Source organism: Anser cygnoides, chromosome 4 (assembly GCF_040182565.1).
Source record: "Anser cygnoides isolate HZ-2024a breed goose chromosome 4, Taihu_goose_T2T_genome, whole genome shotgun sequence".
Taxonomy (NCBI): Eukaryota; Metazoa; Chordata; class Aves; order Anseriformes; family Anatidae; genus Anser; species Anser cygnoides.
In genome coordinates, this window is record NC_089876.1 from 55,994,420 (window position 1) to 56,010,375 (window position 15,956).

Sequence of the window (15,956 nt, forward strand, 5' to 3'; positions counted from 1 at the left end):
TTCATAAACTATTTTCTAACCATTTCTAAAATGTCTTGTATACTTAACAGGCAGTACCTGAAAGAAGTAATATGAGATGTTCACAGGTGTGAAATAATCACCTGCACAACCTTTTTTTTTAAAAAAAAAGTTTAAGGCAATACTATCCTATTAGCACACTTTTTCAAATTATAACTATCAGAATTTTCCCCCACATTTTCCTTCCTCCAAACAGTTACGTAAAATTAACTTATGGTGTCACATCTGCAAGATCTACCTCTTAGGAATTCAGCTGTAGCCATCATTCACAACTACCATTATAACAGGAAATTTAGAAGAAAGTCTGAAATACCATATCAGAGGAAAAGCAACAGTAGATACAACAGGAAGAAAGTCTCCCTTGGAAGAGACATTATGTAGTTTACTTCTGAAGTATGATCCCTTTTAACATTTCACACTTCCTCAGAAGTAACACGTACCTTCACAGTAGAGGCAGAAGTTATGTAGTCTGAATCATGCTCCCTCTCCTCCTGAATCAGCACAAAAATATGTTTATTTATTTTTACAGATATCACATGCTTACGATGTGTCAGTTCATCTTCATGTATACTTACAGCAAAAATGTGGTAGTGGGAACCATGTTGGAAGACATTATAACACGGAGAAAGTGATCCTGATGTGTATTCTGACCCCGCTAAGCCTCTCTAGCTAGTGCCCGTACTTAACCTGAGTGGCCTCTGAATGACACTACCCCACACCCTGTTACACTAGCTTGCAGGTATTTGGAAGATATGCAGATGTTACAAGAGGATGTACAGATGGTCCTACCTGGTGTCATATATGACCTGTTCTTTGTGGACATTTCACACTCTTTAGGTGAGAAATTAGTGGTGGGAAAAAAGATTACCTTTAGCTGAGAGATGAGTGGTTGCCTGGTGAGGAAAAGGACTCTGAAAGCGTGGCAGGTGGCAAGGTGTGCTGAACCTCTTCACAGATGGGAATTCTGCGCAGCACGCCATGGCCGCCTTGAAGAGGACTAATGCTGACATGCCTCAGCAGTCTTGGTATCAGAAGGGACATAGGATGCCTCTCACTTTCTCTTCAGTAAATAGAGTTTAACCACCTATGTTTGAGTCACCTTTCTTACTGAGATCCAGAAAGACTCAGTATGAAAAAAAAAAAAAAAAAACTTGAAACTTTCTTTCTTAAAAGCACAAAACCTTTTGTAGCAGCAAGTATCTTTTCTTCAGTTAATTGAAAGAAGAGAAAGTAAGAATTGCATTGTTTTCACTAGTAACTTAACTATGCAATTTACACATAAATGTAAAGGGAGGGGCTACCTTTTTGTCATGCAATTTTTATTCATTTATTTCTAATTCATACTTCCTTGAAAACGTGACCTCTTTTTTCATGGCAGACACACTAACTGCTTCTACATGGTGAAATACACTCCTGGTGTCTTCATATCTGCCAGTATTTGTTTCCTCCTCAGTCTTTTCAACATCAAATTCTAACGGACATGAGAGAAGTAAAAGGATGATAAAGGAAGGATGGCTGTTCTTCCATGATGTACAACACTTCCAGTACAAAACCAAACTTACAATGATGGGAAGACTAAAAAGAAAAGCAGAACAAAGAAACCTACTCAAAAACATATATATATATTTATATCATTTCCATGACAACAGAAATACATCATTAAGGGCCAGAATACTTCAGAAGAATTTGTTTTGCTCTAACAGAGAGTACACTAGTTGCATTTTTTATTTTTAAAAACAAAAAAACTCCTCCTCTGGAGTCTTCCCATTAACAGATAAGGGAATACAAGACAAATAGTTTCTTTTGATATGTAAGCAAGAAAACCTTACTGCACTTAAAGGGAAGAAACAGTCATTGCAAGCAAAACTGAACACATTTGTTTCTTAGAAGTCCACCAATTAGTTAAATACAACTAGAAAAGCAACAAAGTTCTCTCACAAGCATTCTAATCAGCTTTAGAATTTAAGGAAAAAATAATTTTAATTTTAGAATTTAAAACATGTTCATTTAAAAAGCACATCCATATAGTTTTGCTACTGAGATTGTTGTACATTGTTAGTTATAGCTACATAAATTTCCCTTTTCTTTGTTCATTATATGTGCACAGCCACCATTGCTTCATGATATGCCCCACCATTTTACACATTTATCTAAGTGCACAGACAAACAGGATCAGTTTTCCCTAACTAGGAAAGTATACACCAGTCTAACTATATCTATACAGCCCCTTAACAGAGATCCCTCCTGGGAACAAAAACGATATTCTAAGTTTTAGTTACCAAAACACATAATGCCTTTCTTTACACTGTTAAAAAAGAATCATGCACCTCCTTCCTAATGCTGTCTTCATCTTGTTATTCTCCCTGATTTCTTCCAGCCTTATGCAATTACAGGATTTTAGCTATATACCAGGTTCACTAGCTGGACAACATCATTTACTGAATGAAAGTTTTCTGCTATATCCTGCTAGTAACATAATTTTAGGACCCAATCCAACTTCAACATTGCTAGTACCTCTTTTCATCTTACCAATGCCATCCAAGAAGAAAAATCTCATCTCACTTCATAGCTTTTTGATTTCTTGTTCTTCCAATTTCTTACATATAAACTGTTATTTCTGGAATTTACTTCTATCTGTTGCGCAAAGTGACCATTTGATTTTTTTTCTCCCTCCTTCAATTTTTATCCTATCTTTAAAAACAAAATTTACAACTTCCACTACTCTGAAATATTGATACACAATCCTAAAATGCAGGCACTTTTTAAACATACTAGGAAAGTATGCTGCTAAACTTGCAAAACAATGTACTCTAGGTTGGAATTGTTAACATGCTCCACTTGAATAGATGTCTACTTGAGACCTGGAAACTTTTGGAAACAAATGAGACTGCTACATTTGTAATATAACATAACAATACATTATAAAAGTCCTGCATTCATGAGACACCTGTTAAGCCCACTGTTTGTCACTACCAGTTCAAGCTTCGTGGGGAGTAATAGTGTCTCTGTTTTGTTGAGTACAATGGAAAATGACATTGTTTAAACAAGATAAATGGACCAACACACATATCCATAACTTAAAAACAAACTATCCACTGTAAAACAGCAGAAAATTCAGGAAATTGGTCACTCAGGTTCATTTAAGTACTGCCTGACATTGATGAACTTTCTTCAAAAATACCTTCTTGGACTTCATGAAGCATCAACTCTGACTGGAACCTAACAAGCTACCTGCCATGAAGTCAAAGAGAACTGCTGATATGTTCTTGTTATATTCTTCATTGGAAGGATATGAATATTTGGGAGTAGAACATTTAATAAAATAGTAATTCCATTAAATCTAAGTAAACTACCAATCTGCTATCTTATACATAATTGAAACTCACTGTACTACCATTCACTTTGCAGTGCAATAGTATATAGAAAAATCTCTCTACTTCAGAAATGAAAGTGAGGACATTTGAGTAAAGACTCAGCAATTGAAGTCCAAGGTAGTTCTTGCTGTCATTTTGTAATGTATATATATGTAAATATAGTATATATCATATGTATTCAAGTAGTACAAAAATACTTCAGAGAGAAAAAGATTTTTCTTCTCCTTTTCTTGGAAAAGGAGTACAAAGAACTAAATCAAACCAGCAAATATGGCAACTTATTATGAAGTAGAATCCAAGTTTTCTTCTCTAGTAGAGTTGCACACAAAAAGTAGTCTATTTCATTGATAAATAAACAATAAAACATAATGTTCAGGTTTTTATTGCTACGTCATGTTCTATCACTTAAAGGTTCACTCTGACATTTATACAGAAAGAGCTTAAAATTATAGATTTTTTTCTTAAATGAATAGAGACGCTTCCATGGTAAATTGAGGCAACTTTCTCACCAGGCAATAGCTACAGCAAAATACATGTGTGTCTTGAATTTTGTCATACATCCTTAGAATGTATAAAAAAAACAAGACAGAAGTGGCATTTATGTTTACTGTCTTGCCTATCTTTTCTATTGTGTTATCAAGTCTACTCAATGTGGATACAGGCTAGTAAAAACAGACACAAGTGACTCAAAACATACTGTGCATGCCAGAACTCTACTTCTGCCCTCTGCTACACAACTTCAGAGCACTCTTCTTTTTGAAAGAGTAAACACATTAAACTTTACGCCACAGATAAATGTGAATTCATCTTAGAGCCTGAAGTCACGAGACAACAGTCTTACAGAAGGAGGTATAGAAGTACTGCATACTCTTATATTTGGATATAAAATGTATAGGGGAAAAAACTGATGTGCAAAGTATTGGAACACCACCAAGGTTTAGTTTCTTCTGTAATACCCCTGTTAAGCATTAGTGAATTTAAATCTTATCTCTGAATACCACATAACATTTTTATATCTAGATAATTGAGGGGGGGGGGACTAAGTTTTAAAAACAAACAAAAAACTATACCCACATTAGGGTGTTAATTTACATATCATGTTAAGTACCATTAACAAATTAGAGGTCTGCATTAAAAATTGAATACATGATGTAGGAAGAGATATTCTGTAATTTGAATACTGTCTGTGCTGGGGGGGGGGGGGGGGGGGGGGTGTTCACATTTTTATCTTAGAAAGGACGAATAATCTGCTCAGGCCCTATCAAAGCAGCAGAGTCATTAGCGGTCTACTTTCTATCAATCTAGAGAAAAGTCACACTTTCCAAATAACCCCTGAGCAGTGGAGGACAAGCAACATTGCAGTAAAAGACTGAAACCGCTTTCTAACTGAATTATAACTTTAGAGCTTCAGACAGAGAAGGAAGAGAAAAAGAAAGAAGAGAATGTCTGAAATTGATTATGTAACTATCAGTTTGGGGTCATAATAAAAAGATGACACCTCCAAATCCACATACCATTCCATAAAGACAACCTGAGGACGTAGGGTTGCTGAAGAATGAAATCCTCAGCCAGAAAAACTGAGCATCTCATAGCACATCAGCTAGAATTTACTGTACAAAAACCACTTCTGGAACTAATCCAATATATAGACATATGCAAGGCTTTCATATCTGTTTAAATGCTTTGATGAACATTGCAAAGCTCTATTTAGACTTTCAAAAATAGTTATTTAATTAATTCTACTTTTTAACCACATTATTTTACACATATGCAACCACATTAGTTTTAAGCCAAACCTAAAGAATCTATGGATCTTTATTTTCCCTTATTTAAAGGGTTTATGTGAGGGAACTATATGAGTATCTTCAGGGCATTTTTTGCCACTTCACATTTGTGAGGACAGCCCAATATCTACCTCCTTTTTTTCAAACCGCAGTCCCAATTTCCTTGACTAGCACAGTGCCTGCAGCTATCTTTACTGAACAATTGTCAAAACAAGCTATAGCCCGGTGACTCTGAAAAGCTTCCTTCTAAAGTAGTGCTTTGTGAAATGTTCGTAGCAGTATAGTTTTAGAGGCAAAGTTACTAGCTGGCTGTTCAGTCTGGCTGAGCTCTCAAGCATTGCTATCCAGCAAAGCAGGCCTCTTGCTATATACTCAACACCAAGAGTTTTATGTTTTCTGAGCTCCTGTTCATTCCCAATAATGCCCTAATCTGCCAAATGACATACTACTCCTGAGGCTGCTGGCCTGTTTAAGACACCATCATGAACTGTGATGGATAGCACCTGCTTCAGTTATTGGTTCACCGCTTCTTATCTGTAAGCTCTGCTTACATATGGGCCCTAGCTGAGTACAGCTGAGCTAGGGAGAGGGGGGCTGTCCATTTGCCGTGTGTTTGCTGCTGCTAATGGGGAAAAATTGAGCTTTTTGGAGGACAAAAAGATTGCTTCAGAGAGCAACTGTGCACATTCATTTGGCAAATGCTTACATACAGCACAATGGGGGCAGGCTGTGGCTGCGAAACAAGGCAGGCAGGAAAGCTGCCAGGGTATACACTGAGGGAACCTAAAAAGGAGAAAGGAGCACACTGCCAGCCAAGCCTTAGAGATGGCTGTAAAAGCTTTGCCCAGGGAACCCAGCAGTGACTGCATTGCTTACTGCAACCATGAATGTCATTGAAACATGTCGGGCTCACCAGGAAGGGGGAGGAAAGGATTCACCACACATTTTCACTTTAAACTGTAATACCCAACAGATCTGAACTTCTATTTCAAAAGCTACCATATTTTAGCTTTTGTCCCAATAAAAATACGTCTTCACATTTACAAATCTGTTTGGTGTACACACTTTTAGTGATTTTCTGACAAAGAGTCCCATCAAACAGAACTGAAGAAAGTGATCCAAAGATCTCTGACATCCAAATAATGCCTGAATTCACACACAAGCCCACCTGTGAGAAGGCACCTGATGTCCAACACCTGTGCTTATGACCATTTAAAACTACCCCCTTTTCACAAATTGCTAGGAGCTACTATTTCCTCATTTGAGCTCTGAAATAATTGTTCATGTTTAGAATTTTGACTGAAATTTTAACTGATGCTAAGTTTACCTCCCAGGATGCCATTTTCTTGACCATTTTCATCAACAGCAGCACAATGAAATGGAAATCACACTAATTCTATTTGCACACGTCATACAAATTGAAGGGACTACAAGTATCTTAGAAGACAGAAACAGAATACAAAGTGATTTTTACATACAGGGTAAGTTTTCTGGAAAAAAAAAAATGTAAATAACTGCATTAAGGTCAAATGTAAGATGCTACAGAATCAGCTGCAGAGAGACTACAGTTCCACTGAAAAGCTTTAGATAATTGTAGTGAATCACAAAACTGAGCACCAGTAGGTATAATACTGAGAGAAAGATAGACGTCATATTGGGATGTATAAATAGGATTTGTAGGCAAGAAAGAAAATCTCTCTCCTCTGTTTAGCATTCCTAACACCACAGCTGGAATATCACTTCCAGCACTTTGCTTCCAAGAAAGATGCTAAGAGTCCAAAAGAGAATTGGAATGATTAGGGTTTAAAAAAATATAAAGTACAAACAGAAAGATCAGAGAAGAAAAAAAAAAAAGAATGCCTAAGTATTAAAGAGAAGAACCTCATGTTACATTTTTCTAGGACATGAAAAACAATAGCAAAAAAAATGTAATAAAAACTTCATTTTTGTTGTTTGTCTGTTGTAAATTTTATGGAAATAGCGGCTTACCTGTATTAAAGTCATGTTAGATATCTTGGAAATCTTGGCACTGGCAAAACCAGTGAAGTGGAGTCGTGGCATCCATGTCAGTTGTGGAGTTTCCATCCAACTGATATCTTCAAGAACAGATCAAAAACAGATGCTCACCTAACATAGTTCAATCTGCTTTGTAAAAAGGGGGTGGACCTCACGGCATCTTATCCATTCTTTTTCTATGCTAGCAGGAGACCATGTTTCCAAACAAGATATGTAAGAGGCAAATGACTGGCCTTGGTACATTCACATCTTTTATATAAAACCTTCTTCATTACTGCCAAGATCTGAATCTTCATTCCTCCATTTACAGTACCTCTGGGCTTTGGAGAATGTGATAGGCAGAAACCCTTATGATAATTATTCCTTTGCATCTTCACGTCCTCATTTCCTACTCATATACATTTTCTACGTAAAAATTAAATGGGACGCTAAAAAAAGGGGGAAGAAATGAGATGGTGGGGAGGCAGGAAAACTACAGGAAAAAATATTTTCAAGACGTTTAATTTTCTTACTAAATATTTCAAGTATGTTCTAGGATTTAAATTCTTAAATTAAAATGATTTACCATAATCTGGAGCAACTCTACTAATAATATCTTAATACTAGATTTTTTCCCCTACCTGGTACAGAAAAAGTAACATCAAATCCAACAGTTCTATGAATTACAACAGGGTTCAAACAAAGACATTTAGCTAACTAGGAAAGGATGCACATTTCATATCCTCCCACAATTGTTTTCGTTGAAGACAACATTAAAAGGAATAGCATATCATACATGAAAACCCACATACCTAACCTGTGACTGACTGACTGGTCCACCCCTCCCTCCTTCTTCCTTCCCCAGTCCCTCTCAAAAATTTTGGTTCCATCAATACTTTTTTTTTCTTCATACTTCATCACATTCTGAAAGGGCTGCCAAGGTGTATGACTATTTCACACAGACCTATCATTGCCTTGCTAACTACTTACTCTTAGTGGTATTTTACAGCATGATAGTCACATTTTCTGCTATAGTTCTACCATGAAAGGAAAAACATCACTAAATGCAGTACAGCAGCTTCAAAATACAATCAGGAGATAACTACTGAAGTTTTGTCAATTGCTACATTGAAAAAGAAACAAGACCCCTGAAGACCCATGTTTGGGAGTATTGCTTTGAGAAATGAATAAACATCTTTCACTCCTTCCCATTGACATCAAGCAGAAATGATAAAGGGAAGTTGACAGAGGTCACACACTAACGTGAAGAGCTCTGTAGAAAAATCTCTGGATTGTAATCCAGACTGACAGCTATCCTATTTTTCACCAGTGTTACTTATGATACACACACAATTCCTATTTCAGAGTCAGAATAACCCTCTAACTCTCTGAAGGCAGAATTTCTAGGCTTCGTCCCAGTCTCCTGAGCCAAACTACATGTGAATCAACTATTTACTTGCCCATCTGGTAGTCCAAGACAGCATACTGAAAACAGAAGTAGTCCTCAATATGCATTGTATTATTTATGCAGTTCCAAGAAAACTGGCACATCTATTACCTCTATGGTCTGAAGAAAATTGTGAATATTAACTGTAATGAATAAATTCAGGGCACTGAAATGTAATATATGGATATGGAAGAAAAGGAAAGCAATCTCTCTCTAAATTCTTGTAGTGAAAAAATGCTTGTGTAATTTTCCATCGATGTTTCATTGATTTGGATACTTAATTTAACTGTGGTTGATATAATCACCAATTTACTTCCACAGTATCAATTAGATGTGTGTTCATCTGTCCCTAAATCTGATTTTTTTTTAACTCACTTTTCACATGTGAAATTGCACAGACATCAATTCTATTTTACTTATTCTATTAATTCTGTTTCACCCTACCCTACCCTGCCTCAATGTAACATATATCAGATCAAGGTTAACTTCTCCAATAGAAATTTATAGTTGGGGGGCGGAGCGGGGGGTGTTTTTTGTGTAATTTTTCTGAATTCACTTTTGCAGAAGAGCATTGCCTCTGACCCTGACCATAAGAGCTAAGCTTTTTAAAATGGCATCTAGGTTACTCCCACACAGTGCTGCAGAGCCCTTCTGATTAATGGAAGGAAAAACAATGTCCTCTTGTGCCTTAGATCAAGATGGGTCTCGAGACTCTTCCTTATTACAGTTAAGGAAATTAGTGGCAAAAATAGTCCCTCTGGAGGAAGAGGAGAGCCATCATTCCAAAAATCACTATTTCTAGGGACCTCCAAACTTTATTTTGATAGTATTATATGGTGGTATAATTCTTATGCAACGGGGAGAGAGAGAACACACACATAGCAGATGAAACCAGAGATAATTCAAATTTGAGAAATATCTTTGAAACATTTTGAATTCCCAAAGAGTCTCTTTTCAGTGGCTACTGAGCATTTCCAGAGCAGTGCTTCAGAAGACAGTGCTGTCATCGCTAACAATATACTGTCATTGCAGACGAATCTATTAAAAGACAAAATTCAGAAGGCTGGAATTGCCCAGGGAGACAGTGATGCTGCAGAGGCTCTCACACTGAACAGTTTATGCCCACAGGTTTTACCTGTTCGGTTTTCAGATTTTCAGTCATATGTGGAGAATTCTGCTTCCTACACCTCATGCAACTCATCTGAATAACATATAGCTTCCTAGTCTAAATATCTTCCTAACCATGGTAACATCCCCCCAAACTCTCAAAGAGCAGATCTCACATTCAAATTTCTTCAAAACAAGGTGCTTAATGCCCAATGTAGTACACATTCTTTACCTGTATCTCTCTTAGTGTTTGATTTCCAGATAACTAATATCAGGCAAACTGTGAGGGGGGAAAAAATAAGAAACAACCACCTTAAATAGTTTGGGCTGAAGAAAGACATCCCATTTATTTTCTACAATTTCTTTTGCATTACATATTTGTCTCAGCTACAGCTTTTATCTGCCACATATCTTTCCTATCAATTTTCAGTTCCACTAATTCCTACACTCTCTACTGGAGACCAAAACTGATACAAAGCAAGTGTAGAGAATGGAATGCTCCTACCAAAGGCTTAAAAGAATCACTTAGAAGGACTCACAATAACCTTGCTATTGCCAATTAAATGCTGATAGTTACTTCTACGGTGATGCAACAACAGTGATGGAGTAATAACCCCATTTTACTGAATTTTGAACTTCCGAGTTCTTTCAAGCATGGACAATTTGACTAGCTGGAATACCTGTAACCAAACTGACAGGATTTTATACAATGAGAATGTAGACTTTTCATTGTGTTGCTCAAAGGGAAAACTATTTAGTAAGCACATTCATCCACTTATTGGAAATGTGGTTAGAGAACTAGCAGGCTTAGCCTTCCCCTTCCCTACTTCTATTTATAAATCAGAAATTACTCAGAGTTTATATTGCAATGAGAACTGTTGGGGGTCCAATCTCAAAAAAAAAAAAAAAGCTATTGTAAATTAACATTAAGGGAAGACAAGGGGCTTGTCTAGGAATAAAATTAGTGTCTCAAATGAGAATCAATCTGTGCATTTAAAGTGAATCTAAAACACCCTCATTCACCTCACTCCTATAATCCATCTGTTTATCATAACAGTATATCATAAAGCAAAATCTTTGATTCCTTGCAATTAGGTGTTTGTCATTCCTATTATATAAATGAAGCCATAAAGCATGTGTGTTGTAGAATAACAATGAATTTTTTTTTTAATCTTCTCCCCCTTCCCTCTAAACAGCAGAGGGCCTTAGGTCAACCAAGATGATGTTGCATGAGAAAATAGCAAAGTAAATTGAAAATTTGTTTCATAATTTGTTTCATGAAAACTTTGCTCATGGTTTGGAAATTCTAATCTTTATTGTGGTAAACATTCAGTTCTTTCTCTGAAAAGAATGTTTTTTTGTATGCCCAAGATCTCAAACAAAACTCTGAAAAAATACCCATAGAGGCTTTTCTGAAAACATAAGCATTTTTTCTTCAGCAGTTACAACAAATTCTGAAATTCGTGTTCAATGCAATAAATAAATGAAAAGAACAGTCATAATTTGTGCCAGGAACTTAACCCAGCTAGCTCATAAAAAAGACTTGATTAACCATATGTTCCTTGGCATAGAGAAGACAATAAACTATTTGGGCACAATATATTCAGAATTCAGCAAGCATTTTAACTGCTGCCACAAGTTACTTGAAAATTTACAGTCATAGGCACTTTAATTCTTTGACCTTAGGAAGTTATTAGCTGCAGTGAATTGCTCAAAACATAGGGTAAAAAGTGAGTGAAATGGGAATACCACAAAATATTCCTAGAACTTCCTTTTCATTCCTCAGAATTTTCAGGTTTAGGATATATGTGTGAGAATGTTACCATTTTAAAAAAAATGAGAGCTTTAAAAGGGGATGGAGGGGAAAGATAGTGTAAGAAAAGTAATTCTTTTCTTTGCAAATACTTTGTGCCAGAATAGACACAGTAACAGACAATAGTCATGGCTCTGACAAACCCTGAAATTCAAGATTCCAATATATAAGCCACATCAACCAGATTTTCTTATCAGCTCTACAGCTTGTATGCACAGCAAACTAATGAAATGGATATTTGTTTATTACATCATACTTCAGGATGTGACCAGGTCATCTCAGATCCTCTTCTTTCTAGCTAAATGGGGCACTGCATTCTCATCATGTTTCATTATAATTGTTGATTTTATATTTTCCTCCAGATCCCTGATAAAAACATTAAGCAGTATATAATCAATCCCTTCAGTCCTGCTTAAAACACGGGACATAGGTGCCTACTCCCTATTTAAAAGTAATATGAGAGCCATCAGCCAACTCCTATTCTATTTAAAGTATATAATTTCAAATTTGTATCACATCTTTTTTTAATCGAAATATCAAGTTCCAAAAAAAAAAAAAATGACTGATTTCCAGTGTACCTTGCCTGCTTTTAAATACATCCTTGCATCATTACTTTTGTCAAGCAAGATCTACTTTCCATTAACCCCAACTGACTGCATTAATTATATTATATTCTTTCAGTTTCCGATTAACCAAGTCACATAAGAACCATTTAATCACTTGCCTGGGATCAGCATCACACTGGTAAGAATACAAATACTTTCTTTCACTCATTGCTTTTCGAATATTGGAATAGTTTCAACATTATGCCATTTTTTGGAAGCTACTAGTTCTGTTTTACAAACAAGGTGTTTCAAGGTGTTTTCTGTTTGTTTGTTTTCCTGTTGTGGTTTGGTTTTAGGAAACCTAACAGGGCTAGTTTTTTAAAACTATAAGTCTTTTGCAGGCTACTATTTCATCTCTTACTTTTATTTTATCTCTCAGTATAAGAGAGTAATTGCAAAATGCACATAAACAGGATGCTTGCTTTGACAGTCAGAAGGGTCCCCGAGCATCATCTCCTCCAAGCATGGAGAATAAAACTAGAATCATAGTATGAATTCACAAAAGCTGGAGTTTATTAATATTTCTTGAAAAAAGACCATCTTCTGCTCTGACTTCTCAAACGTAACTAAAATAAACATTTTTGCTAGTATATGAATGAATTTGAAAACAAAATGTTGGATTTTCAAAGACACCTGACTGCATAAAAAGTAAGTCTCTGACACCAATCCTGCTGCCAAGCAAAATTTACAAGCTCTTAGGATCAACTCCATCATTTAGAAGTTGCATTATGTTTCATGACCAGTAATGACTCCAAGTGATTACTCAGTTTTTCTTACAACTTAAGTTCAATACACACAAATTAGTCTGGAAATATCAGTCTATAAAGCATACCTGTACATTTAAGTGTATGTTAAGTGTTTTTGATAGAACAATTCACACAACCATCTTATCTTACTGAGCTGCAGACACAAAGGATTAAAAATAAATAAAATAAAAATTAGTGACTATTCTATTGAATTAATAATGTGATAAATGTTGTCCTTGATTATATTTCCAGAAAAAATAATCACATACTTCCTATATTCTCTGCAATAGTAAACACTATCTAAACAGTACAGACATTAGAAATAATTTAGTTTTCTAGGTGACGCTGATATAAACCTGAGAGGCTCTTGGGGTTTGAAATTAAATTTCAAAAGCACATATACAGTATCTCATATTTCCACTAGTCAAGTGACACGATAAGCCACAGAACAACATAACGTACTCTTTTTTTTGGAGGAGGTCTCTGACTCAATATTATGTAGCTGACTGCCACAAAGAAAGGACGCTAACTAATATTAGCATGAAGAAAATTTAATTTCTATCACTGAGCACAGATGCCACACATTTAGATCAGTAAGAATGCTGGGTGATATCTGCTGATAATTCTGAAGATTCAGATATTATGAACAGAAACACTATGGAAGTTCCTTTTCTTGAAGTGTTATTTTATCCTAATAAAATTAGCATGTTATTAAAAGAGGCCAGACAATTAACATGCAGTTTTCTGCAAGCTGAACTCTTAATTAGGCTAATCATTTAGAAGACACAGGAAATAAAGGAGTTAATTTAGGCAGTCTGTACATGAAAAGAATTAAAAGTTAATGTTAATCATGCACCAAATAAAAATGAAGCCAGATGGCATAACCTGTGAAAAAAACTCAATTTTCATTTTCATAAAACTGTAATGTGAGCAGCATCTTGTCTACTAATTAGCAGAACTTGATGATCCCACTTTCAGTATATTTAACATATGTACACATGTAACATATGTATTTGAGCATATGTACAACTTTATATGATAAATATTGAGAGAAATACCATACCGTTTATTTGATCTTTTTCCTGAAAGCCCTTATATAGCATCGGAGGAAGTATACAATACTGTATAAAATACATATACACAATATATTCCTAATGAACCAGGAATGTTACCTACATGCAGAGTGAAAGTGAACCACAACATTTTTATAGTAATACTGTGGTAATGCCTAGAAATTCAGTCAAGTAACACAAACCTGCAGTGCCATACGCTGTGGAAATCGGAAAGTCAGAGACAAAAGCCATGCCCTGAAGAACTTTTAACTCAACTATTAAACAAAATCCTCTGTTGCAGAAAGAAGAGAAACAACAAACCACTTAAATATCCCCATAAATAGACCTAAAAATAAAATGCTAAGTTAAAAAAAAAAAAAAAAGAGAGAGGGAGGAGCGGTGTTAGAAAAGTGTCAGAGGATTAGGAACATAGATTTTATATTCATAATTTGAGTATGATACTTGGTAAGCTCTTAGTCTTCAGAACATTTTGGGACTACAATACAAAATTCCATGCAAGACCAAAACAGCAGTCATGTTTATCTACATCTCTGTTTTCAGGATAAATCACTGCACCTAACCCCTCAAGAATCACTGCCTATTCAAATCCTCACTTCTTGTCTCCCACACCTTCTGTAAGCAGGAAGTAAATTATCTGGACTTAAACACCTGCTATGGTGTTAATTGGATTTATTACTCCTTGAACTACACTCTCATTTGTGATTTGGTGACTAGCTAAGCTATCTAATGCAAAAATAACACTGAAATAACAGGCTTAAAACCTGTAACTCTATATCTCTACACCAAGTACAGCCATCTAAGGAATTGTATCACGATGAACACAAGCCTTTGGTGCTCTTACAGAAAAGCTAGAGCATGGATATTTCTCTGGCCCTTCTGACCCTAAAATTTCTGTAAGCTCTATGATAAACCAAGTTTGCAAAAATATATGTATTTTCTACAAAAGATATATGATTTGTTAGAAATGGTGATGAAACCTAATGCTTTCATTATGTTCAGTGTGAGAATTCTTGTTGCACTATCCATCAGCAACTACAAGTTTTCCCCGCATATTTCTAACCTGAAAAGACTGTCTACTTGAAGTACAACACTAGAAAAGCCAAAGAATCAAACTAGTCAAGACACAAATTTTTAATTAGCAAAACTGAATTTCAGACTGAAAGTAAGTCTTCATGTTAAAGTTAGATGTCATCAACTCACAGTGTAGGTAGTCAGAGAAATCTTCATTAAAATGATGAGATAGATTAATATTTGATGTACTTGTTCTTCAGGCTTCTGCTGATTCTGTCCCAAAGAGACTATGAAGCAATGAATCAAGACAAACTGCAATGCAAATTGTAGCTCTTTGCAGCTTGCTAATTCCTTTTTCACTGTATGCCTTTGGTAAACTTACATTTAAAAAAAAATAAAAAAAAATGCAAGATTCAAAGTCCTTAACACACACACACCAAAAAAAAAAAAAAAGTGCTGTTGTGGGTTCTAGAAGGCAGTCAATATGAACCTTAAGTAGCCAAATCTTTGTTTAGTTATTATTGCAGCTATTATCCTTACCAATGCAGTGTGAGCTACTGTGTTAGCACCATCAAAGAGGATGAAGTTATCAATGGAAACACTTAACTTCTGTTGATACAGGAGAAGACATTAGGAACCATCCCCATGCATTTTGCAACACTAGTTGTGTTTATATTATGACATCAGGCTGAACTGCTACCTGAAATTATGACACCATTTATATAGTCTTGATGCTCAGGGACCCATGGACCTTGGTGCTCATGGCCTCATGCACCTATTAAAACAAGTCCAGAGGAGGGCCACAAAGATTATCAAGGAGCTGGAGAACCTCTTTTACAAAGACAGGCTGAAGGAGTTGAGGTTGTTCAGCCTGGAGAAGAGGTGGCTAGGGGGAGACCTTAGAGAGGCCTTCCAGTACCTAAGGGGGACCTACAGGAAAGCTGGGTGAGGGACTCTTTGTCAGGGAGAGGAGTGACAGGACA

General features: G+C 35.8%; 1 long non-coding RNA gene across 1 annotated transcript; it reads right to left on the reverse strand.

Annotated features, from left to right (window-relative positions):
• Positions 1-455: 455 nt before the first annotated feature.
• LOC125180010 (uncharacterized) lies at positions 456-15,620 on the reverse strand. Its single transcript, XR_007158228.2, has 3 exons — positions 15,514-15,620; positions 7,166-7,272; positions 456-509 (listed from the first exon to the last, which is right to left on the reverse strand). It is a non-coding gene; the product is annotated as an uncharacterized lncRNA (long non-coding RNA).
• Between the last annotated feature and the right edge of the window lie 336 nt (positions 15,621-15,956).